This window comes from Herpailurus yagouaroundi, unplaced genomic scaffold (assembly GCF_014898765.1).
Source record: "Herpailurus yagouaroundi ecotype Mexico unplaced genomic scaffold, PumYag 182, whole genome shotgun sequence".
Taxonomy (NCBI): Eukaryota; Metazoa; Chordata; class Mammalia; order Carnivora; family Felidae; genus Herpailurus; species Herpailurus yagouaroundi.
The window spans coordinates 4,066,687-4,093,603 of NW_024412413.1; the positions used below are offsets into that span (position 1 = coordinate 4,066,687).

Consider the following 26,917-nt stretch of genomic DNA (forward strand, 5'->3'; position numbering starts at 1 on the left):
GGGCTTTTGGGGAATAATAAATAGCTCTAAATTACCCAAATTCCACTCACCTAGCTCAGAACCTCACAGATATTAGGTGTTCAAAATGTTTTAAAGGAAAGAATTCTCAAGAATGAGTAATTTCTATTTCTGTAGCTCGAATTCCACAATTCTTTCCTTCCACCTAAGCTCAATTATCGTGAATCATAAAGATTTGGTGCCTTCAACTCTCATTATTTGGAGGAATTTGAGAGCCAGTCATCGACTCAAGTGAGCTAGGGATCACATTCGAGTTTATGTGATCCTGACATCATACTTTACACGGAAGCCCAGAAAACCGACACGACCGGGGAAGGCAGCAGGGCGTTTAGGCAGCAGAGCACCGCCTTTGGACCCGGAGAGCAGCTCTGCCCTTGACCAGCGGTGAGCGTCGGTTCCTCACCCCGCCCCACACGGCCGCTCACAGGACAGGAATCGCCCGCACAGAATACCCAACCGGGGCAGAGAAACAGCCACTGCTCGGCCGCCTTACTGCTGCCACGACCACGGACACCCCTCGTGGGCCACGGAGCCTGGACTAGAAGCCAGGCCTCCCACTCTGAGACAGTGCTTCCTACTGCCTACCCTGCCTCCGTTACCCACTCACCTTCTATCCCGGTGCTCAACTTTGTGTGAACTAACAGAAGTTGGTCAAAACAAAGTACCAAATCACCAGGAAAAGCACCGTGAAGCAACCTAGACAAACGGATTGGCTGTGCCCATCTTACCGCTCTCCAGATCTACCCAGACAGCCTTGTGCCGGGCACATAACAAGTGCTCGATGGATAAATAATGACCAATTCACTGCCCATACTCCAACGTTTTATGGCTTTTTTTCTTACGAATGTGTTTTCCTATAAATCACAGTGAACTTAACAGTATTTCTTACTTTAATCAAAACTCTTATTTTCTTAAAAAAAAAAAAAAAAAAGCCAACATACAATAAAGGGCATAAATCTTGAGTGTACAGCCCAATAAATGATTAGATGTGGATATAACTCCATAACTACCACGCAGGTCAAGACACGGAACATTCCCAGAACCCCAGGAGACTCCCTCGTGCCCTCTCCCGGCTGGTGCCGATCCTGCCCCCGCCCACCACCACCAAGCACCATCCTCAACTCTCTGACCAAGGGCTAGTTTTCCCTGTTTTTGAACTTCACCTAAATGGAATGATATAACCAGTCTTTCCAGAATGAGAGAAACTTTTATCGATATACTCACAGAAAGAGTTCTGGGAAAGCGTGCACCCACACGACAGACTGCGAATCTTCATTCCGTGAGGCGATGTTGCCTAGAAACTGCAGGCCACAGCGAAATGCTGACGATTTATAAAAATAAGAAAGATACAATTTAAAAACTTGTTAACACACCAAATAAACATATCTTAATAGAAACCATTCCACGTCATTAAACGGGAAGTTTCTGTTAACTTCTTTTAACTACATAAGTCTCTCACCGCGATGAAACTTTGGGCATGACGTTAATATTAAAATGCCTTACCAAAACAACGTGCTCCGTACAAACTGAATTAACTTCTTTAAAAAACTGTAAATGTCAACACAATATACCTCTAATTTACATTAACTATCACTGGACTACGTGCTCTAATTAAGAGAGTTAGTCTTTGACCGGATTTTTAAAAATCTAACTTAATGCTACTTAAAACAAAACATCTAGAACAGAATACGATAGAAATATTAAAAGTTAAAGAATAGCAAAAAGATATATTAGGCAAATACCAGCTAAACAGGAAGTCATAGACCCCTTAAAATGAGACGTAACAAACATTAAGGCAAACAAGCATTATCATTTCAGGGGCGCCGGGCTGGCTCAGTCGGTGGAGCACACAACTCTTAGTCTCAAGGCTGCGAGTGTGAGCCCCATGTTGGGTGTGGAGATTGCTAAAGAAAAGAAATAAACTTCAAAAAAAAAATAATGATTTCAGAATGACAATTCACCAAAAAGATAATAATTACAAGTTGTAATCATAACATGGCCTCAAATATATATATACATATACACACATATATATATAATTAAAAGAAAAATTGACAAAACTACAGAAGAAAGAAAAAAAACCCACAATTAAACTCTGCAGTAGTAACACAACTTTCCTGGTGACTTATAAAACAAGCAGACAAAAAACTAGTCTATGTAAAAGATTTTAACAGCATTTAGTAACAACCCAGTTGACACATTCAGAACATTTCACCCAATAAAACTAGAGCATATTGGACAACATCCACAACACTGACAACACGCAGTGCTGGCACGGATGTGAGCGACAGGGACGCTCACTCATGGCTGGTAGGGACGCAGAATGGTACAGCCACTGTGAAGGACAGTTCAGTCCCGCGGCTTCTTACAAAACTACGCACACGCTTAACATACAATCCAACGATCGCAACCCTTGGTATCTACCCAAAGTAACCAAAAACTTATGTCCACACAAAACCCTGCACATTAATGTTTACGGCAGCTTCGCTCATAATTGCCAAATGAAATTATGAAAGCAACCACGACGTCCTTCCGTACATGACCAGATAAATGAACCGCAGTCCGTGCACACAAGGAAACGTTACTCAGCACTAAAAAGACACGAGCTATCAAACCATGAACACACATGGAGGAAACTTCCATACAATTACCAAGTGAAAAGGCCACACACCGTATGATCCCAACTGTAACGTTCTGGAAAAAGCGAAACTATGGACACAGTAAAAAGATCTGTGGTCGCCCAGGATCAGGGCAGGGACAATGAACAGGCAGAGAACAGAGGACTTTCAGGCAGTGAAACTATTCTGCATGATTCTATCACGGTGAATACACGTCACTGCACATACTTTTGTCCAAACCCATGAAATGTAAAACACCAAGAATGAACCATGATGTAAACTACAGACTTTGGGTGATAACAACGTAACAAATGCATTACAGATGACCCTTGAACATGGGGCGGGGGGCGGGGGGTAAGGGAACTGATCCCCACACGGTCGAAAATCCACGGATGACCTCTGACTCCCCTAAAACTTAACTATGAATAAATAACCTACCGCTAACCAGAAGATTTATCAATGACATAAACAGCTAATTAACACATATTTTGTACGTTGTTTCATACACTATATTCTTACAATAAAGAAAACTAGAGAAAAGAAAATACTAAAAAATTGACGGGGAAGAGACAATACATTTACAGCACTGTTGTGTAAAAGTCCATCTGCGAATGTGAGGAGCCGTGCATTCAAGCTTATTGCTCAGATCAGCTGTCACTATGGCGCCACACGTTAAACGCGAGGGAGGCTGTGCAGGTGCAGGGGCAGAAGACACACAAGAAATCTCTGAACCTTCTCAATTTTGCTGTGAACCAAAAACTGCTCTAAAAAATAGTCTATTAAAGGAAAGAGTAACAGGAGAACACAACTGTGTACCGGCCACAAACACAGACCTGTGTGCAACTCCCAACGTAGCGTGAATGTGTGCAAGGCACGTGACCGCTGTGAGATCCAAGTTCCCCCCCGTAACGTGGACAGTCCCTGCTTTGTCGGTCATAAGGATGACACGGGAACCTGCTAACACAGTTGCACGTGTGGGAGAGAACACAGAAAAGGCTCACCTGGCCACCCTCTTTACTGGCACAATACGGACTTGATAAATACTGGTTTCAAATGTCAGGTTTCCAAATGTTCCATGAAAACATGTGTTTGTTCCTGCGGTCGGAGACTCTAAACAGACACCCTGAGCGCTTACTATATACGCGCTCGCTTATCACAATGCTTACTGTACTACCGTATGGAGAACCCTACTGCCGAGACAGGTGCTTTTATCCTCGTCACAGAGCACAGGAGACCAAGACCCACGGCGGTTATAAGGAATCTGACCCAAGTCACACAATTACAAGGTATCGCAATTCCGGATTTATTCCTGTGACCGTATCAACCCAATACGGTTGTCTCGTGCTTATCCGAGCACCCACTTGCTTATACGTGAAGCTGATTCGTGAAAAGGAAAAATGGGTTTCAGCCGCAGAGTGTACGGTCTTCCCAAGGACATACCGCCAAGCACTTCACCACGTGCCGGAGAAAAAGACGAGTCTCTGCGCACTTTTTTTTTTTTTTCCAACGTTTATTTATTTTTGGGACAGAGAGAGACAGAGCATGAACGGGGGAGGGGCAGAGAGAGCGGGAGACACAGAATCGGAAACAGGCTCCAGGCTCCGAGCCATCAGCCCAGAGCCCGACGCGGGGCTCGAACTCACGGACCGCGAGATCGTGACCTGGCTGAAGTCGGACGCTTAACCGACTGCGCCACCCAGGCGCCCCTTCCGCGCACTTTTAAAGACTGCCATACAGACAGTGCTCGCTTCCTACGTGGCAATTACACCTACGTGCGAGTATTTGGGGGAAATTAGTCCCCAAAATGATCGGAAAGTCACCAGGTTTAGAACAAGAAAACAGACCCCTAAATAACCTGTGGGGACAGAAAAGAAATCACTACGGAAATACAATATTTCAAACCAAATGTTAACAAAAATACCTCAAACCAAAGCTTCGCGAGGCAGCTAACACAGTACAGGAAGGAAAACCTTTTTAAAGCCTTAAAATGCGTATTTTGGGGAAGAATGACAGAAATCAATGAATACCTGCTTCGAGAAATTACAAAAAGAATGAAAATATCCCAAAACAGGGAAGGAAGAAAATAAAGATTAAGAGCAAGAAATTATTAAAAGGGACAGCAGTCATAAAAAGAGGGTATCAGGAAATCGAAAACGTGACTCTTCAGAAAGCACCATACGGACCACCCTTTGGAAAAACGGGTCAAAATGGAGGAAAGGCACAAAGGACGCCGACGTTACACGTTCAGAAATGACAAAGGCGAGGCTGCCAAAAGAGAAAGTCAGAAGATATCACAAATAACGTGAGGCCACACGGTTTGCAAACTTCAATTAAGTGAACAAAACCCTAGAGCACAGCTAACACAAACCGTCTCTGTAAAATATCCAGGGAATGCCCGCAGAGCGCGACGGCCACGAAGGGAACTGAAGCGGCAGTCACGTTTTCCCACAAAAACACATCCTACGCCCAGACGGCTTTCCCGCCAGCTCACACTCAAGGGAGAAAGACTTCCAATTTACACAACCCTCCCAAAGAACGGGAAGAGAGAGAGCAGACCCTCAAACCAAGCCGGTGCGGCCAGCCTCACCGGGACCGATATCCAAGTTGAACACGCACGCTATGGAAAAGGAAGAGAACAAACAGAAGTAAAAATGCAAAACCCGTGCTTCAGGAGGAATCTTGTACTGGAGAGGAAGCCGCACTCACACCTGCACCACAAACTGCTCTACCCTTCCGGAGTCAAACTTTGTAAGCGACCACATCAACCTACAAAGGACAAAACGATCCGATCATCCCGAAGGCTGCAGAAGACGTAGTTGGTGAAATTCGACACCCGTTCATAATTTTAAACAACAAGCCAAACTGAACAACTCATAGCCACCGAGGAACAGAGGAGGGCTTCTTTAACCTAAAAATGGGTCCCCAACACAGAACGCCAGGCGCACGTTATGGTTAACAGCCAGACGGAGAAGGAGCCTTCCTTCTGAAAGGGAAGGAGACGGAGGTGCCTGCTATCACCACGTCCAGTCCGCACTCCGCTGACAATCCGGGCCGGCAAGACGAAGAAAGGCCAAACGCTGGAGGAGACAACACTGAACTGTTTTTTTTGCTTTCCTCTACGGTTGAAACGTCATTTCTAATGTATGTGGACAACACTTTTAGGCGTACAAGTTGTCTGAATTAGTAAGTCCCAAAAGCTTCTGGATGCAGAGTCAATATTTAAAAAGTCAGTAATACTTCCATACATATAGGGAACAAGCAATAAAAATCAAGAATGAAGCCTATTCGTAAAAGCACCAAAAATGGGGCGCCTGGGTGGCTTAGTCAGTCAAGCATCTGACCCTTGATTCTGGCTCAGGTCACTGTCTCACGGTTCATGGGTTCGAGCCCCACGTCAGGCTCTGCACTGGCAGCATGGAGCCTGTTTGGGATTCTATGTCTCCCTCTCTCCCTGCCCCTCCCCCACTCACATCTCTCTCTCCCTCTCTCTCATTCATTCTCTCAAAATAAATATATAAACATTAAAAAGAAAAAAGCATCAAAAATGTAACTAAAAATGATGCCCAGTGCCACTAAGAAAAAAGATTCTAAACTTGATGGAGTAAAGAATTATACCACGTTCACAGAGGACAGGAATCCGTTTTTCTCTAGAAATCAAATGCAATCTGAGTCTGAATTCCCCACAGGGTGTGTGTGTGTGTGTCTGTGTGTGTGTGTGTGGTCATTTTACACATCAGAGAACATCTATATGTTTGTGTGGGCATCTCTAATCTGACAAGATGATTCTAAAATTTACGTCATGATATAAACAGCCGACGGCTGAGACGCTGTTGAAAATCACGAGGTAAGAAGATTTGTTTTCAGAAACCAGTAAGCAACGGTCGGTACCAGTATAAAAAATGGAAACTGGGCTCCTGCCCCACACGACACAGAAAATTCAACTCCAAGCACTAACCTAAGCGTAAAAAAGTAAAACTAGAAAGCTTTTAGAAAACAACACTGCAGAGTAAGAGATTTTAAACAAAACACACAAAATAATACCATAAAGAAAAGCATTAACCACCTAGACTACATCAAAACTAACACTTTTTTCTCAAAAGCGTTAACATCCTAGGGTTAAAAAACAAAAACCATCCATAGAACAGGAAAAGATGTGAATGAACACGTAACAGAAACACGTAACTACCGCAGGATTTGAGCTTTTGTGAGTCGGTAAAAAGACAGACAAATCTGACTTAAAAAACGGGAGGGGGGATTTGAAACAACGCTTAATAAAGATCTCCAAAAGGCAAAATATAGGAAGTGCTGAACCCCATGGAAAAGGCCAAGATTCTACGACACACCCGCCGGACTGGCAAAAATCAGCCAGATGACACCCGAGCACCTATGAGAAGGTGGTGTGGCCCAGCCGAGGGCTCTCTAAACCCGGCGCCTCCCGGACATCCCCGAGAGCCGTGCGCGGGCCGGGTTTACTAGGTTTCCGAGTGGGCGCCGGTTTCGTAAACCCTCCACCGCCTGCCCTGCCAAAGGGCAGACGGGCCCTTCCGGGAAGTCTCCTTCGCCGGCTGGCAAGTTCGGCCTCGCCAGGCTTCCTGCAGCACGCTGCTTCTCTGGCATCCGCCCGCTGCGGTCAAGTCTCTCCAGTGATTTGCTCCGGCAAATTGTGACCGACCGGGCGTGTCCAGCAGCCGAGAACTTCCTCGGGATGCTTCCGAGCAAGTTCCGAGTCAGGATACCTCCCTGTGAACGACCTGCCCCTGCACCCCAGAGGGTGGATTTCCAGCAAGTTCCGCCGACACCGCCTCCCCACGACTTCCCCACTGGCCAGATCCTCTGTTGTTTTTAATTTTTTTGTGTGTTTATTTTTGAGACAGAAACAGGGCATGAGTGGGGGAGGGGCAGAGAGAGGGAGACACAGAATCCGAAGCAGGATCCAGGCCCTGAGCTGTCAGCACAGAGCCCAACACAGGGCTCGAACCCACGAACTGTGTGAGATCGTGACCTGAGCCGAAGTCGGACGCTTAACCGACTGGGTCACCCAGGTGCCCCAATCCTGTATTTCAAGACTTTGTGACAGTCAGCAGTTCTTTACATTAAATTGTCCCCGTTCAAGTTATGGCGTTCAAGTTTCCATCTCCTGGACGTGCCCTTTCCAGCAGAGCAGATGGAGACAAGGGAGAGCAGGAGGGAGGAGTGGGGAAGAGAGGGAGGAAGGGACAGGGGGCCCATGTGGGAGCAAGAGAAGAGGCACCAAGCACAGGCCTTAGAGCAGGATCATAGCTCAGGCAGGACATCAGGCGAACAGAACCGAACTAGTCGTTTCAACGAAGAAAACCTGCTATCAGGAATCAGATACGCTACAAAGGCAACACTGAGGTAACACAGACCCCGGGGCTACAGGAAACAGGTACCACCCTCGGAACCGACGGCACCAGGGGGAGCTTCTGAGAGCCCAGGACCTGCAGGGGCTCCGCAGGGCTGGGAGCCAGGCCCCTGGGGAAAGGGGCCGCCCGGCGACCATGGATGCCTCGGGAGCACAGGGGACACCTTAGGGAGGGGGCGTGGACAAGGCCTGGCCAGCTGATGACGGTCCCCCCCCCCCCCCCCGGGGGAAACAAAACGAGGCCGACGGGGAAAGCAACGGAAGGTGGGCGCAGGTAGGGCTCTGGGAGGGAGACGCGAGTGGGGAGCGAGTCCCTGCCTCCTCGTCCCGCCTGCCGCTCAGCTGGGCCCGACGCACGGACACCCGGGCCTGGCAACGCCACACAGGACCCGGACGCCAGGGTGAGTGACGGTGGCCGAGGAGCCAGAACGACGTCCAGCGCGCAGCAATCGCTCCCGTGACGTGCAGGTGGGATTTACGCGGGTTCTTACTGTATCTTCATAGTTAAGGCGGACGGCACCGTCCACATTTCACAGATGAAGAAAAGAGGCACAGAGCGAGCACACAAATCGGTGGCCAGTGAGGGGCCGGCCACGACCGAGGCCGCGCTGCGCGCCTTCAAGGCCAGCCGGCTGACGGGAGCAAGCCGGTGTCCGTACGGTTCACACGGGCACCGCAATGCTGGCCGGGGAAATGCTTGAAATACTTCTGTCCTTTGCGGTAACCAGATACTCCCCCGAAACGCCAGTCCCAGCCCCCTCCTGGCGACACACCCCATACCTAAAAGGCCCCTGCTGGCCGGGCCTCGGCCTCCCAGGGCCGCGCCCCAGCTATGCGTGGCATGCGTGCCGAGGCGGAGACGCCCGCGCCCTGCTGTTTGCTCACCGTTTTGGAAGCGGTTCACGTCGGGGCCAGCGCGGCCCATGCAGGCGGAATGGCATGTGACGAGATCCTGAGCGGAAAGAGACCGAGACGCTTCCGAGGAAGTAAACACCAGCAAGGGTTGAGCGCCAAGAAGCGAGGGCTGAGGGACAGCGGCAGCGAGAACGGAGGCGGTAACTGACGCTTGCGGAGGATCCACCGGGAGCACCTCCTCTAACCCCCGCGACAACCTGGGAGGCAGGTATTGACATCTACGCCTTTTACACGGGGCAAACCAGAACCCCATCACACAGCCCGCCCCGGGGCAAAAGCAGCAGCAGGCCGGTGGCTCTTCCCCAGGGTGGGAATCGAGGCTGATCAAGGTAACAAGTCACAGGAGAAGGAGCCGAAATGAAAGATTTTGCTCCCCGAAAGGATCCCCCTGCCCACCCATCAGCAACCAGAGGGCAATTTCAAGAGCGGGGGGGGGACTTCCGAAGTCTTTAAGCTTTCTAGGCCTCTGCTTTGCCAGAGGAGGGGGCCGGCCTGCGGGTCGGGGCCCAGGGCTCCCGTCCTCTGTCCTCAGGCTCTCAGGGGATCTGGCCCTCCCTTCGAGTCCTATCACCTGATCCCTGGCTGAGCACGGGACGCGCTGTTCCTCCAACACCTCAAAGGCAGAGTAGCCACGAAGATTAAGGAAGGTAAGGTGTGTAATGTGCCTGCGCCCCTCACTTACACAGTAATTCAACGGTTCCTGGCTCAAACATGGTCGAACTGTGGCCGGGGATCGCCAACACCGAGAGGAGGACAAAAAAACAAAAAAAAAATACAAAGGAAACGGTGAACCAAGAACTTCAAAACTGACCAGAGTTAACATTACGATCCAAAAGATGCAAGATACAGAATTCCAAGTACACAGTCATTCCCATACGTACGAACACTGAGAAAGGACTAAAAAACGTCAAGTGTTTGTCTCAAGCAGCCTGCGTGTACACGATGACTACTTTTCTTTCCACTTTCCTGAGTTTTTAAAAATTACTCCGTAACGAGTTACGGAAAATGGTTACAGTGAAAAGTTAGATCCTCGTTTTTAATCTTAAATCACAATTTAAAATGCCCTTTATATTTTCACTGAGTATTTTAGAATGTTAACAGTCAAATCTTTGTAAAATTGTGCACACACACACACACACACACACACACAGCCAACAATATAAGTTGGTCTGGAAGCCAACTGACCTAACAATTCATCAGGCAGCTAAAAATTAGCACTCTGAATCAGAACACGATTCCAGGAAGGAAAAGGTTTAAAGATGTCCTAGTGGCAAGAAAAGAAACCCCAGACAAGTACAAATGGCCGTTTACTTTGACCAAACAGCTTATCAACTGATCTGTGTAAATATTGCAAATGTTACAAAGCCCCTCAAAAATCCCAACATCATTTTTACAGATTAGAAAATAAAGGCCAAAAACAACACCAATAACTCAATTAAAATAACTCATGCTTGTGTTTACATAAAATTTGATGAGCATAATATATTCGTCACACCACTGCAATTATTCTCTGAAAATAATACTCTAAATATTATTTTGACAATGTAATTACAGTTTTTACCTCAAGAGTGGTAACAAAAAGCTGGCACAGATACCCTGCTAAAAATCCACAAAAAGACGATTCTCACAGAGAAACAGTCACAACACAGTATGGGCGCTTTATTAAGAACCAGAATACTTTTGGGGCGCCTGGGTGGCTCACTCACTGGAGCGTCAAACTTCGGCTCAGGTCACGATCTCAAGCCCGGTGGCGGGCTCTGTGCTGACAGCTCACACTCTGTCTCTCAAAAATAAACAAACATGAAAAAATTTAAAAAAAAAAGAAAGAACCAGAATACTTTTTACAAGGCTTATGTTACGCTTGAACTAACATACTATAAAACTTCTTTAAGTTTCATTGTTGAGTCCAAATTTCACTGCTCAATTCCAAATAAATTCAGGAATACCGTGAACTGCCTTTCCCAAGGAGTGAGAAATACCTTTTTGACGTCCCTTCTCCTCCTTGCCTCAGTAATATCCTCCCACTCTGCCTATAAACACACGTGATCCGCCTGAAGCCAACACAACCGGAACTTACAGACCTAAATGCGTGGAGAGACGGTCCACATTCACGGACCAGACTCAGGGTCACGAAGATGGCCAAGTCTCCCCAAATGGATCTACAGATTCACCGCAATTCTCAGTATGCACAATATACAAATAACTCTTGAGATTCACCCACAAGAAAGACAAACAGCCCAATGAACAGCTGGGCAAAGAACCCAAACAGGTAATTCCCCAAAGAAGATCTACAAATGGCCAAACCAGGCGCCTAAGAAGGTGCTCGGCATCATTCCTCAAGAGGAAAATGCAAATCGCGATGAGACACCACTGCACAAACGTCAGCGTGACTAGAATCCAAAAAAAAAAAAAAAAAAAAAAAAAAAGTCGGCAGGGACATAGAGAAACCGGAATGATGTACGTTCTCAGTAAAGACGTAAAACAGTTCAGCCGCTGAGAAAAGTTTGGCAGTTCCTTGACAATTTAAATATAAAACTGCCCCAGAAATTCTTCCTGATGTACCCAAGGAATGGAGAACGGGTACTCGGACGGGACACACCCGTGCCTGCTCAGAGCAGCACCGATCCAAACAGCCAAAGGGTGGAGACGACCCCACGTCCGGCACCGAGTGAACAAACTGCTACGTGCACACGATGGAATGTTGTTCAGTCATCTGAAACAATAAAGTGCTGACACAGGCTACGATGGGGATAAACTCTGGACAACATTCTGCTCAGCGAAAGAAGCCAAAGAAGGTCCAATAATCCTGATTCCACTCACGGGAGAAATCCAGAAGAGGTAATCCCGTAGAGACAGAACGCAGACCAGCGGCAGCCAGGGCTCAGGGGAGGGGAAGCGGAAAGCAGCAGCTCAGGGGGCACAGGGTTGCCTTTTGGGATCACGAAAGTTTCCGCGGTTTGAGCTGGTGGTCGCACAACATGGTGACTGCCCCAAATGCCGCTCAAAGGTTCACCCGCAAGTGCTTACCCGTGTGCTTGTGAGTCTCACGTCAGTAAGAAACGTATCACTTAATGAAACTAATACAAACGCAGCTGCCAAGGGGCACTCGGGTGGCTCAGTCGTTGGGCGCCCGACTTCGGCTCAGGTCACGATCTCACGGTTTGTGGGTTCGAGCCCCGTGTCGGGCTCTGTGCTGACAGCTCAGAGCCTGGAGCCTGCTTCGGATTCTGTGTCTCCTTCCCTCTCTGCCCCTCTCCCGCTCATTCTCTCTCTCTCTCTCTCTCTCTCTCTCAAAAATAGATAAATGTTAAAAAAAAAAAAAAATTAAAAAAAACAAAAACAAATACAGCCGCCAACCCGGCAAACAACTCTGAACACACCAACACAACACAACACAACACAACACAACACAACACAACACAACACAAACAGGTGTCTGAAGATCTGCCCTCTGACTGGCACGTATCAATGAAAAGCCAGGCCACCAACCACACAGCCAATGTATTCATCAACGACAAATCCGGTCATGAAAAGTCTCAGCAATCAGCTCCTTTAAGTTTTTCGTCGGATCGCCTACTCGCTTCGGCGAAGAGAAAACTCAGTCCCGTAAAACAGTCTTTGATCGCGTGAACACCCTACAGCAAGTCTCCCGTGGCGCGTCTGGGGTAGAGCAGAGGGGCCCCTGGAGCCCGGGGAAGACAGGAGGGCGCCTGATGCGCTGCCGTAAGGACGGGGAGCGGCGGGCGAGGGGCCATCTCGGGAGCAGCGCTGCCGCGCGGGGGCGCAGGGATGGGGCTCAACGGCCCGGCGGCGGGCCGCTGGCTCTGGCAGTTACTCGGTCGCAGCGTGCGCGCCCTGCCTCCCCGGGGTGCCTCATTTGGGAATCCGTCCCGGGAAACGCACGTCCGCCCGCTTCGGTGCTGCCAGGGCCACACCGTCCACCACGCCAGGAGGCCTCGGGTCATTACGGGACGCGGCCCGCTCCCAGCTCCCCTTCTCCCGCCACACACAGGCTTCAAAACCGGAGGCTTTTCCACGCAACAGAGCGCAACCTGGATCTCGCTGCCGATTTGTCTTCCCCCGACTTGAGCGCGGAGGCCTCCGTTTCGCCACAAAATGAAGCTACAAAAAGACCGTTGAGCATAGCACGTCTTCAAAATGCCCTCCAACCGAATCCTACACCCTATCGGTTTCTCGAGAATACCTGAGGAATCAGAGCTGTTCAAAAAAACGCAGAGCAAATGCTTTGTGTGCAGAGTCTTAGACAACTTAATTAATTGAAAAGATCACTGCGATTCCCCAAAAGAAGAACTTTCAACCAGGTAGAGACGCAGGAATTTTAACAAAGGCGTTTTAAAAATGAGAACGCTAAGGAATCACAGAACAGGAAGAGAACTGAACTGAGCCAGGCAGCACCTCTGACAGCTAATTTAGCCCCCTGTGCTCTGTGCCTCAGTTTCTCTGCCTGTGAAGAGACTACCCGGTCTCGTTCTCTCCCCGACCCCAACGGTAGCACGTATATTACCATGAAGGTGAAAGGCCTCACTGTTGAGAGTCAGTACAGGCAACGAGAACTAAATGTAAACCAACTTATAAATCAGATCACATTCTACAAACTGCTGGCGATTGCACCTTTATTATTTTTTTTTTAAATTTATTTATTTTGAGAGAGACAGAGCACGCATGTGCGTGTGTGGGGAAGTGGCGGGGTGGGGAGGATGGGGGTGGGGGCAGGGCGGGGGGCAGGGAGAGAGAACGAACCTCAAGCAGGCTCCACGTGCTATCGGAACAGAGCCAGACTCAGGGCTCTGATCGTGACCTAAGCCAAGATCGAGTCAGATGCTTAACCAACTGAGCCACCCAGGCACCTGTGGGGATTTCTCCTTTAGAGGACGTATTTACTGAATTATCAGAAAGAATTTGTTTAATCCACGATCTAGTAAATCTTACAAGCCGGACATTTACATTAAGATTTTATTATTAAATGACTTGGGTTTGCCCAGAAGCGTTTCAAGGCCTTGGATAGAGATCATATGTTAAAATTCTGTTTTCTTACAGGATATTACAGTAATGATCCCTGTCCAAAGAAGAAGTATGGATGCTAATACCTTAAGAACCAAAAACATTCAAAAAAGTCTAGAAAAGCTTCCTGATCTTCAAATCAAGAGGCTTGATTTCTCTCCTAATCCCTTATCAACAGCTATCCAACAGTCAGAGAGCTACACTCCCTCAGTCATGCCAGGTATTTGACTTAGGTAACATATTTAGCACCAGACTCCCTCCACTGCACTGTAAACACACTGAGGCAAAGATTTTCTGCCTGCTTTGGTCACTGTTCAGAGCACACTCAGCACCAAGAACAGACACGCCACCTTCACACATCCTTAGAGACACCATTACTTGGCGAGGGCCACCATAACGAAGCACCACAGAGTGGGTGGCTGAAGCAACGGGAATTTATTTTCTAAGTTCGGAGGCTAGAAGCCCGAGGTCGTGGTGTGGGCAGGGCTGGTTCCTTCTGAATCCCTCTCCTGGGCTTGCAGATGGCTGTCCCCTCCCCGTGTCCTCGCGTGGTCGTCGTCTCTCTGCGTGTCTGTGTTCTGACCTCCTCTTCTTACAAGGACACCAGTCATAATGGATTACTTATCTTACCTTATTTATCTCTTCAAAGGCCTGGTCTCCAAATATAGCCACATTCTGAAGCGCTACAGGATGGGGACTCCGCCATGTGGATCTGGGGACAGGTTGGGGGGGGGGGGCGCAGTTCAGCCCACAACAGAGGGAGGAAAGGAAACCGTTGCCACTTTTTTATGGAAATTCACTAACATCACTAAATAAGTTTCTCTGTATCATGAAACACGACACATTTGCTTTAATGAACGATGTAACACTCCAAGTTGTAGTTTTTAAACCCGTTTCAAAGACACAAATAACCCGTGAATCATACTGCAAGTTACCTGTCAACAGGGATTCCTGTTCCACCCGCAGTTCACGGAAAAGAAGAATCAAATCGACAGCGACGCCAATTGTATCCAAGTTCCTGTAAAAGGTTTTAAAAAAAAGAAAGTTAAACACGTTGATTTTCTTAAACCTGCATTTCAGATGATGAACCAGGGAAGGGCGCCGTGAGCACTGGCTAACGGTTCCTGCACTGAACAGAATCGTGGCCCTGAGCTGTCCACACCATAACCTCCAAACCTGTGGACGCGTCACCTTATGTGGCAAAGGGGACTCTAGGTTGTGAGGAGATTCGGGATCTTGAGATGGACAGATTATCCTGGATTAACCAGGTGGACCCGATGTGGTCACGAGGGTTCTTGAAAGCAGAATACTAGAGGGTCAGAGTCCGGGAAGGGGCCGCGAGCCCGGGGAACACAGGCGGCCTCTAGAAGCCGGGGAAGGCCAGGAAAAGGATTCTCCCCGGGAGTCTCCAGAGGGAACTCAGCCTCCTGAACTCCTACACCAGAAGGTAACAGACCCGTGTTGTGTTACGTCACTCAACATTGGGTAATCCGTCAGAGCAGCAGCAGGAAACTAACGCGGATCTGGGAGCAGAAGCAGAGGTGCGCCGTGAAGAAACATCTGAACAGTGCGTGCGGCTGTGGGACCGGGGACTGGGCACCGGGCCGGGGCGGGCAAAACTGGGAGGCGCAGGATGAAAAGCTCTGATGCCGTGGGTAGGTGTGTGGACACCAAAGGCACCGCCGGTGAGGGCTCAGGAAGAAGTGAGGGAACCGATCATCAGAAACCAGGGAAAGGGGGCCCTTCCTCCACAGGGGAAGAAGCTTAGCAAAATGAGGAACCTGGACATTCGGCTGAGCACGTTTCCAAGCGACATGCGGGACGTGTGATCTGACTGCTTCTTGCTGCGTATAATACAGTGACGCCAAGGGGAGAAATAAAGGAGGTGGAAAGGGAACCAGGTCTTGCTTCAGGAAACTCAGTCTAGCCAGACCGCAAAAGATGCTACAACTGGGACAGACTGTCAAGAAAAGTGTGCTCTGGAGAGAGCCAAACCTTTCCGGACAACCTTTTGCTCATGACTTGGAAGGATCAAAAGGTCAGAGTGTTCAGACACACGGCGGGGGGAGCTCTCTGAAGAGGTAAGGGTGGGACTCACTCCCCTCCGTCACCGCAGCAGGACCCAGGAATAGAGATGGGGTTAAAGGCTCTATGGAGGGCCATCTTGTCTGATGGCGTGAATCCCCATGACATACAGGTGAGACCCACAAGGTTGTTGGAAAGGTTCTACTGGTAGAAACTCTGCCAGCGTGGACAAAATGCACCGAGAAAGGATGAAATCAGACTCCCCAAATTCTACAGGCAGGAAGTAGGCTGATCCAACTACTCAGGGGCAAACGTGTGCTACCCTTCAAGAAAAAGGAAGGGTGATGCTGAGGGGAGGGCTGGGGGCACAGCCTCAAGCCACACAGGATTCTTCCCAGGCCCTGAAACCTGAGTTTGCTCAACGGAATTCTGAAATTGCTTGGGATCAGTAATTCCTCTTTTCCTTCAATTTTCTCCTCTCTCAAAGGAGAATGTCTAAAACTGTTACCTTAGGCTTTGGGGAGCAGATAACTTGTCTTTGGGGAGCAGATAACTTGTCTAGCTTCACATGTGCACAAAGAGAAATTCTGCCCCAGGATGGAGTGCGTCCAGAGTCAGAGCCGTAAGTAATTTTTACATGACTGGATACGGAGATTTGGAACTTGTCAGTTGATGACTTAGAGGAGATTCTGTACTTGAGCTGATGCTGTCAGGGTCAAACACGTGGGGACCTCGAGAAGGGATGAATGCTTTCTGCACACGTAACAGACGTCAATCTTTAGGGGCCAAAGGGTGGGCTGTGGTAGGAAAATTATGGCCCCGAGAGGTGTCCACATCCCAAACTCTGGAACCTGTTAATACATTATCTCACATGGCCAAAGGGATGTGGTATAAGAAGAAAAATACTTTTGGTCTTTGGCCCCAGTTCCTGGCCCAGAGCTCCTAAAACCCCTGGAATTTCTGGTGTGGTCAGGAGTGTCTTCCGTTACTCACGACAAGCCCCGTTCAACCATACGTGACCTTATGCTGATAAGGTGACTCTTACTGGGTCTCCGGGTAGCTTCACAGGGGGCCTGGCTGCCGGGGAGGAGGGACCAACCAAGTGATCAGGGGCTGTAACTTTCACCCCAACCTCCAGACCTCTGGGGAGGACGGGGTCTGGAGAGCAAGGTTCATCGCCAACAGACAATGATCAAGCCTATGTGAAGGAACCTCCGTAAAAACCCTACTACGCGGAAGTCTGGAAACCTTCAGTCTGGCTGGGTGAACACAACAGAACGCCAGGAGGATGCAGACGGGCCCAGGGAGGGCACAGAGCCCTGTGGCCCCCCACCTGTCCTACACGTCTCTTCTGTTTGGCCATCCCTAAGTTGTATCCTTCATGGTGAACTGGGGACAGGATGTAAAGGCTTCCCTGAGTTCTGTGAGCCTTTATACTGGATTACCATATCTGAGGGGTGTCACGGGAACCTCCAAATTTGTAGTCAGCTAGGCAGAGATGTAGCTCAGGTACCCCGTTCACATCTGAAGCAAGGCCATCCGGTGGGACTGAGTCTTTTAAGTTATGAGATCTGATGCCACTAACTCCAGATAGGTCCAAATAGAACTAAACTGCTGGACCCCCAGCTACTGCCAAAGACTCAAAGTTGGTCAGAAAACACCGCAAGAGACTTTTTCGAGGCGATTAAATCAATGGTTTTGAGATGATGAGGTTATCCTGGATGATCTGTGTGGGCATCATGTGATCCTGAGTGCTTACCAGAGGGATACAGGATGGTCAGGGCCGGAAAGAGATACCGGAAGATGCCACAGTGTTGCTTTGAAGACGGGGAGGACGGAGCCATGAGCCAAGGAAAACGGGCGGGCGGCCTCAGGAAGACAGAAGAACCAGGGAACGGCTTCTCTGTTAGAGACCCCACAAGGAGCCAGCCCTGCCGATACCTTCACTTAAGGTCAGCAAGACTGGTTTTGGACTTGTGACTCCAGCACTATGAAGCCAACGAATTTCTGCTGTTTGAAGCCATCGGTTTGCAGTAATTTGTCAGCAGCAAAGGAAACCGACGCAGCTCCCGACCTGCCTCATTTCTCAACACGAATCAGACCGGAGCCAAGATACTTCCTTCCGGGGCTAGTGGGTACACGGGGAGGGTCCTCCCTCCCTTCCCCAAGGCCAGGGGGTCAGAGAGCCACTGTTCCTTCCTCCTTTACTTGTCAGACCAGTATAGGAAAAGAGGCCGTTCCTGCTCTTGCCTCTATACGGCCAGATGGTCACCGGGCCAATGTGCCCACGGCCTATTTCTATATGGCCAGAGTTCTTGAATTAAAAAAAGAGAAAGAGAGAAAGAGAAAAGAAAAAAACCTGTAATTTCATGAGATGAAAATTTTACCAAACTCAAATTTAAACGCAGCCACGGGCATTCAGTCACGTGTTACCTGTGGCTGCTCTCACACCACAACAGGAGAACTCAGAAACCGGGACAGCGATCACAAAGCCTGAACCATCTCCCTGGCTCTTGAGGGTAAGAGTGTAGCGACCCCCGCAGCAGGGTTTACACCGGCCTGCGGAACTAACTGCTTTGGGTAGTGCTGAGAACTTCCTAAAATTTCACTGGACTCCGATTGTCTGCCTCGCCGTGTTATACACTCCATATGTGCAGAACACAACCTTGGTCTACACAAGGGCAGCGTCCGGACAGAAGATGTAAAAGGCCTGGAGAGCATCACACCTTTTGATTAACTCCTTCATAACTTAACACAAAGCGCCAGAAAACTCCACAACAGCTGCAATCTGAATCCCGACAGGCTCGGAAATTAGCTAAGGTCGACTTTGAAGTCCTTACTAGAATCTTTTGTGTTTCTGACCAGAAAAATGGTTTTTCCAGGAGCTGGTGCCTTAACCGGTCGGAACTTCCCTCGAAGATCAACTGTGAATAATAACACAACCCTAGAAGGAAAGAGGCAGAAAAACGAACACCTTCTAATGTCCATTCTCACTTCACCCCTAAGCGTAAGCTGCGTGCGAGCGGGATCCCACGGCCACGAAGCACAGTGTGGGCTTTGACGGCCCCTCCGGAAGACGGCTGACATTTCATCTGCCATAGAGTTTACTCTTGTAATGTTTGAATTGTTACAGTTTCGGTATTACTTTTACACTCAGAAAAAGAAAATGAGAATTCATTTCCAAGAAAGACATATCCTCATCCACTTTCATCGTACCGCCCCATTCCCGAGCAGGTGCAAAACCCACGGACGCAGCACACTTGCAGTCTGCAGGAGTAAGCTCACGGGACACTCCTGACGGCCTGTGTGGGAGACACGGCCTGCCCGGCTCAGGGACGCCGAGGCTCTCGTTCAGGGTCCCGTGGCCGTTTAAGGGACGGAGCAATCACACACAACAGGGTCAACGGGTGTCACAGAGCACTTGGGGCAGCTGTGGAGTCACAGAGAAGGTTCCCTGGCTCTACTGTTCAGACAAGTTCCATACCCCAAGTCACAGTTTCTTCTCTGTTAAGAATGGAAAAATAGTAGCATGCTATTTCTTGGGTTTGTTCTAAAAACAAAACAAGACCCTGCAGGTCAAGCCCTTGGGACAAAGCCTGGGCGTAGGGCAGGCCCACCGAAGGCTCGCTTCCTTCCCCACGAGGCTGGCAAAGCACGGGATGAGTCCGCCTGCCCACAGTCAGAGTCTCCATCCTAAGGCTCTCCTATCCCTCCCCCATCACGCAGGAGGGCCTCTCTGCCAGGAAATGGACAAAACACACTAGTCCCTGCCCACTGCTGCTTAGCACCAACTAGTTATGTTTTTACATGGTAACTATTATTAGCGACCTTATTATTGTTTCTAGGCATTTATCTGCAAATGGACAGCAGGCTCTGTTTGGTACTAAAGTTACACAACCTGGCATTTCTCCCCCCTCTCCTTTGATCTTAAAAATCTCATTCATCACATCAAAGCCCCAGGTATAAGACTGTCTAGGCAGCAAAGGGGGTCCCTCAAGTGGCTTCTGGACCAGCCCAACTTTGCCCACCACAGCAGTGACGGAGGCCTGGAGGCTCTGTCTACATTCAAGTCCAGGAAAGGAAGCTGAGCATGCTCTCTGTGGTTTCTGACTTCATCTCAAGAAAAAACGTGTAATAAAAAGCAGATTCCATTAAATCAGAGGAAAGGTGCTCAGTTCTGGGAAGAGAGAGTTAGTAGCAGGCAAAGAATAAGAACAGTGCCTGGCAGTTCTCTTGCTCATCTTCTTAACTACTTTAAAAAATGCGCACCTTTGGGGCACCTGAGGGGCTCAGTCGGTTGGGCGTCCGACTTCAGGTCGTGACCTCGCGGTTCGTGAGTTCAAGCCCCGCATCGGGCTCTGTGCCGACAGCTCGGAGCCTGGAGCCTGCTTTGGATCCTGTCTCCCTCTCTCTCTGTCCCTCCTCTGCTCATGCTCTGTCTCTCTCTCAAAATAAATAAGCATTAAAAAAATTAAGAAATGGGGTGCCCGGGTGGCTCAGTCGGTTAAGCATCCAACTTCAGCTCAGGTCATGATCTCAGTCCATGAGTTTGAGCCCCGCTGACAGCTCAGAGCCTGGAGCCTGCTTCGGATTCTGTGTCTCCCTCTCTCTGTCCCTCCCCCGCTCATGCTGTTTCTCTCTCTCTCTCTCTCTCTCTCTCTGTCAAAAATAAACATACATTTAAAAAAAATTTTTTTAAATGTGCACCTTATAAAATGGGTGGAAAGAGTTTCCAACCTTGCACAATCTTAAGGAAATCTTAAGACAGGTGATCTCAGAAACGTACAAGACATGCTCCTTGTTCAAAGCAAACACAAGGGTAATGAATTAAAGAGATTAAAACTAAGTAAAACGTTTCCAACTAAGAAAAGTGAGGTCCAGAACGGCATATGCCTTTAGAAAGGGAGAATCTAGGATCAGAGAATCAAAATTAGGTTAAAATCACTGTGCTACATAACTATAACCAAATACCTCATAACACATTAGAAATATAGTAAAACCTTGGTTTGCGAGTATAATTCGTTCTGGAAACATGCTTGTAATCCAAAGCAATTGTATACCAAAGCTAATTTCCCCGTGAGAAATAACGGAAACTCAGATGATTCATTTCACAACCCAAAAATATTCCTATAAAAATGATTACAATACTGTAATGTAATACAAAATAATTTAAAGAACATTAAAAATATAAAGAAAAACAAATTAACCTGCACTGACCTTGGAAAACCTTCGTGGCTGGTGTGAGGGAGACCAGAGAGGGGAGGGTTACTGTGTAGGACGACTTTCACTACCACTAATGGAATCACTGCTGTCATTGGCTCAATGGAATCTTCTTCTGCCTGGGGGCCACTGCAGATGCTCGCAGCGATGTAGGCTACAGTGCAGTATTAATAAAGTCTTGTCATGTACCGTATTTAATGTAACTGGCAATAAGGCACCAGGGGAAAGGGTCTAGAACTGCAGGCAGCCTGAGCTAGAAGGAAGCAAAGCATTTCTAAGCTCACTCTTGTCTGGAAAAGCAAAGGACTGTCCACAGGTGCTTTGAAGTGACCAAAAAAAAAAAGACACTAGTGTCAGCTGTGGGCACCTTCCAACGTCCTGAAAAATCACTGATTTCTGCCAAACACCACGGCCTGAGACTGAGCATCCGAGCACGGGAGATGATCACCCACAGTCCCTCCGTGAGCAAGAGAGAGAAGAAACACTGGCTCAGTTGTGATCACGTGACATCTGGCATCATGTACTATTCATATTGCAAGACATCGCTCATTTATCAATTAAAAACGTATCGGAAAGGTTTGCTGGTCTTGCGGAGCCCTCACACGAGTTACTCGCGATCGAAGGTTTTACTGTATAAATAACAAACTGAAATAAGCCCCAAGGTTAAAAACATTCTATCCTATGTCGTGCCATCCATGTGCTCATCTAAAAGCCGCTAATGGCAAAGCCTGCAGAGCACCTCTCCCCTGGAGACGTAAAAACAGAGCCTCGTGGTAACGCTGGTTAGCACTGCGACACCAACGCTGTTTCTCGCCGATAAACCCGCACGACGGAACAAGCGTGCACACACACAAAGAGCACTACCTGATGGAATTCTGGTTCACGGAACACTCTATGCAGGCATTTCGGAGACACCGGAAGCATTCTGTTATTAGCTGCAGACTGGAAGTGAGATGTTCCACTTGGGAGGGGTCTCTGCAGGCCAGCTCAACAGCATGAGAAGATTTCTTCAAGATGTCCAGGACTCTTTGGAAGATAGTCCTGGGTGCCGTTTCTCTGAAAAAGGACAGAACTGTTACAAACCAGAGGGAAAAAAAAAAGTCGAATTTCCACATGTCGTATCCAGAATACGGTTTATACTTCTATCTGTGGGGAGCCGGGCTCGGCCTGTCTGTCCCAGCTCCTTGGCTTGCAACACAAAATAAAAGAGCTACATCTACGGAGTGCCGAGCCAGGTACCATTCTTACCAACTTCTTCGTATATTATTTAGTAAAAACCCAACTGAAGAAGAGGGGAGTTGAAGTAACTTGCTCACATAACTCGGCTAATAACGGGCAGAGCCACATTTCCAATAGGAGTCGGACTCGAGTACTCCCACAGCCCAAAGACCGGTGACGGGGGATGGTCTACGCCTATAGATCTGTCCTTAATCAAAACAGAATATCTACATTTTATGTTCTAGAAAGAGAATATAACCACGTCTGCTGTCACCCAGTAAGTACTAAAGTACAATTATGAGAAACAGTCTTCGTGAAGCTGCCGGGGAGGCCAACGCGTTATCCACTCCCTAGATACAGAGAAGCCAGCAACAGCACATGGTCTGAGCTGGAATATTCCACTGCAGATGAGAGGCAGAGAGAAAGAGGAGGAGGAGGAGGAGGAGGAGGAGGGAGGGCGGGCGGGAGACAAACAGGGAGAAACGCAGAGAGAGAAACAGAGATAGAGAGAGAGGTGGGAGGAGAGGGGGAGAGGGCGGGGGGTGAGGGCACCGTCCACGCGCCCCGAGTGCGCGCCCAGGGGAGAAAATGAGCCCGTGGCCGTTCCCTGGGGGCTTCTCCGTTCCCACATGCCTCTCACTCGGGAAGCATGGCCTGCAGGGGCTACCGTTACAGAGGTACGGAGATAAGCATTTGTGGCGCAACGTGGCACCGAAATGCAAGCCAACTTCCTCATTCCGTGAGTCTCCTAAAGAAGCAGCAATCTGTTCTCATGTTAGAAGAAAAACTGCTGTGCTGGGCGATTTGAGACATTCTCGCAGATTCTTTCTGACCATGAGAATTTTCGCCTTTGGCCCTGTTGTAGAGTCCCAGCACCCTCCTTTCTTCCTCGCTCCGCGCCAGATTAGCAGATTATCAGGTGAGCGCGCGCTGAGGCAGAACCGCGGACACGGAACCACCACGGTCACGGCACCGGTGCTGGCGGGGTCCCTCCACACGTCTGCCCCCCTCCCAGAGGAGACACTTCCCTCCCTGAGTCCTGTGCTTCCACTGGCGGGTTTTTACCGCACAGACAGATAACATAAATCACAGTGTTTACCGGTGACTGAGTGATCGAATAAACGACGTGCAAGTCCAAGGGTACAGTATTTATCCTGCCTCAATGACCGTAAGAAACAATTATGCGCGTGAGCCATTTTCAGTGACGATTTGCCATAAAAAAGTTCACAGACACTCTCACGACATCTTTAAGGAGCACTAAACACGGTGCAGACGCAAACGTGCTAAGAAAACACGCAAGAGTTCAAAACATTTCGAAGGATGCCAACAGTGATCAGGATTTCCAGAACAAAGATTACATCTAATTATCTGCCCCCACTGCACAAAGCTTCGATGGCATTTATGATTTAATATTACAGTCAAATAAACAGAGAGCTATAACTTGAATGATCAACAGTAATACCTCTTTTTCCTACTAAGAGAGCTGAGAAACGTGTATTCACACCTGTGATGAAGAAGCCTCCCTCTGACAGTCCTTTGCAAGCTACCCTCACTCGGGCAACACCTTCCTGCTGCGAACCGTCTCCCCTGATGCCACCCTTTGAAATCCTGACATCTGTTTTACTCAATATTCATATCAAGCACATCAAAAGCTTTGGACTCAGACTATGGCAGACTAAAAAGCAAAACAGAAAAAAAAGCATTGTTCTTAGGAAAACTGGAGAACTGATATTCCCACCATAGAACAATTAGCAAGTTCATGAACTATCCTATGACTAATTCCCAATGCTACGTGATAATCTGTCATACATGCACCATGACTTTCTCCTTTATTACTCTTCTAATCAAAAGAAAAATGTTTGAGCTGGGGCCAATCATCATATTCCTGAAATCAAAATAACTATTAACAGCTACTAGAGAATAATCACGGCAGCGTTTACTCAGCATACAACAATTCACATTTGCGGTATAAAGAGAAAATAATTCGGGCTTGCGATCACGGTCATTTGTTCTCCCCCAGGCTGCCCACCCATGGATTCCTGAAAACACCAAGCACTGGGCAGCCCTCTCTGTCTGTTCAAACGTATGCCCTCCCAGAATGCACTTTGCACACAACCACCCCCAATTCTCTGCCTGGAAAATCTCGCATCTTATCATCGAGGCCTTCTGAAAACTCTCAGCCCTGGGGAAACTCCTCCGCTACTCAAGGCGGAGCAGCTCCCATCTCTATGTCCCACTGGAACGCACTCTGTCCGTAACGCTGGAATAACACTTATCCACCGTAGATTATATGCGCTTATCCGGTCTAGCTCCCCAGCTAGCCCATAAATCCCAGAAAACAGAGCCTATCCTATTTTTTTTCTGCATCCCCAGGGCCCAGAACTGGCATTCATTAATTGCATTTATTCAATTCAAGTGTATAACGGAAAGACTACTTGCACGTTCGGTGGCGCCTAACTGCCTCGCAGACTTGTACTGAGAACGCGGCCTGAGCCAGACACCAGCCCCGGGATGAGCAATGACATTAGCACATCCGGCGACAGCAACTGGAAAAAGGGTACAGAGGCATCGACTCTTCCATTCCCATGAAGAAATCCATATATCCAGAAACTTGAAAAAATATCACGTCTTAAGTAAGATGTAGATATCTCACGAGTAACATTTTAACAAACATCTAATTTCTTCTCCACTACATGATACAATGGATGAACTTAAAAGCGGGAATGTAATCCGATTAACTGTACTTTAAATTTTTTTAGGGGCACCTGGTTGGCTCAGTCAGTTAAGCATCCAACTTTGGCTCAGGTCATGGTCTCATGGTTCATGGGTTCATGGGTTCGAGCCCCACGTCGGGCTCTGTGCTGACAGCTCAGAGCCTGGAGCCTGATTCACATTCTGTGTCTCCCTCTCTCTCTGCCCCCTCCCCCCGGCTCACACACACTCTCTCTCTGTCTCAAAAATAAACATTAAATTTTGAGAGCAGAGACTATTTGTTAGATGTCTGGCTCCCGAGGTAAAGAGTAGGAGGAAAAAACTCTTCTAGAGCCATATAATAAATATAGACTTTATTCACCATCTTTGTGTACAACGTATTAACAACTTTCATCAGATGTAGACATAAAGAGCTTTTACTCACTAAGAGAAAGACCTATGAAAGCATCTAACAGTCTTCTATACTTCTTCACTTCTCTACGGCCTTTATTTTATTTTATTTTTTTTTTTTAATTTTCTTTAATGTTTATTCATTTTTGAAAGACAGGGACAGAGCGCAAGCAGGGGTGGGGCGGAGAGAAAGGGGGACACAGAATTGGAAGTAGGCTCCAGGCTCTGAGCTGTCAGCACAGAGCCCGACGCGGGGCTCGAACTCACGAAGCGCGAGACCATGACCTGAGCCAAAGTCGGACGCTCCACCAACTGAGCCACCCAGGCGCCCCTCTCTACGGCCTTTAAAGAAAGCTATTTGGTATTGAGTTCCAAAGCGGCCCTAATGTCCTCTGCCTTCAAATTCTAAGTTCTCTATCAAGAGAACGCAGCTAAGTATGTGAAATGATTAACGACAGTGAAATGGCCAACATCAGTCGATCGTTCCCATATTACAAATGTTACTATTAACAATAATTGCTGTCATTTCTGCTTTAACCAAACTAACACAAAATATTCACAGACTTTACAAAGCTTAGCTGCCTTATTCACAGAAGGCAGAAAGTACTTAGGAGGACAATTAAAATTCAACCGTTAGACATTCCTGTTAGATAGGAATGCATACCCTGAAGACAAGGTACAAATGAAATGTTACATTACAGAACAAAAAAAGAGAAAAAAAGCCTTTGAATTATACAAAAGGTAGAATTTCATCTCCTTCAAGTCTGAACAGATCTGTAGGTTAAATCTTGGCAAGTCCTGTCTGAGTAAAATTAGATAAACCCACCCATGATCGTGTGTCAGAGATTAGATAGGTCTATCACACCGTGTGCACACACATTTTACAGTTAGGGCATCAGGTGGCACCTCCTACAGAAAAGGAAAACCACCGCTCATAACCGCACTGCCCTGCTGAGACTTCCCTGCATTCTCGTATCTCACATTCAATGACAAACCAGCATGATAGGTTAGAACCGCATAAGCACCGTCACTGGGAAAAACCATTCGAATGCGCACAGGTTCTGAGATTAAGGTAAGAATCACTGGTGCTTCTTTAAAACCACAAGCGGTGCTCACTGACTTCACCAGGCTGGACTGAACAAAAACAGAAAATAAAAACGTCTGCACGTCCTGCCAGAAACAGCTTGGGGGCAAAATTCTGAAATTCATCTTTGCAGACCTCAAAATGCTTTTTATACCTTTTCCCTCTTCTGTGACATCCAGAACTCTCAAGCCGGCCCTGACAGCCCAGACCAATCCATTTTTCTGTAAAGGGCCAGAGAGTAAATACTTCAGGACCGGAGGGCCTGACGATCTCTCGTCACAGCTTTGCAACTCTGCTGTGGGAGTAAAACCA

The 26,917-nt window shown here is 48.1% G+C and overlaps 1 protein-coding gene across 1 annotated transcript in view; it reads right to left on the reverse strand.

The window, feature by feature from the left end:
- The window catches only part of ATXN10 (ataxin 10), a 148,951-nt gene extending 126,694 nt beyond the window's left edge, over positions 1-22,257 (reverse strand). Inside the window, exons 1-3 of the mRNA XM_040490560.1 lie at positions 22,066-22,257; positions 14,892-14,974; positions 1,243-1,339 (exon numbers count right to left, since the gene is read on the reverse strand). The gene's annotated coding sequence lies outside the window, so the exon portion shown is untranslated. The remainder of the gene's footprint in view (positions 1-1,242; positions 1,340-14,891; positions 14,975-22,065) is intronic.
- Between the last annotated feature and the right edge of the window lie 4,660 nt (positions 22,258-26,917).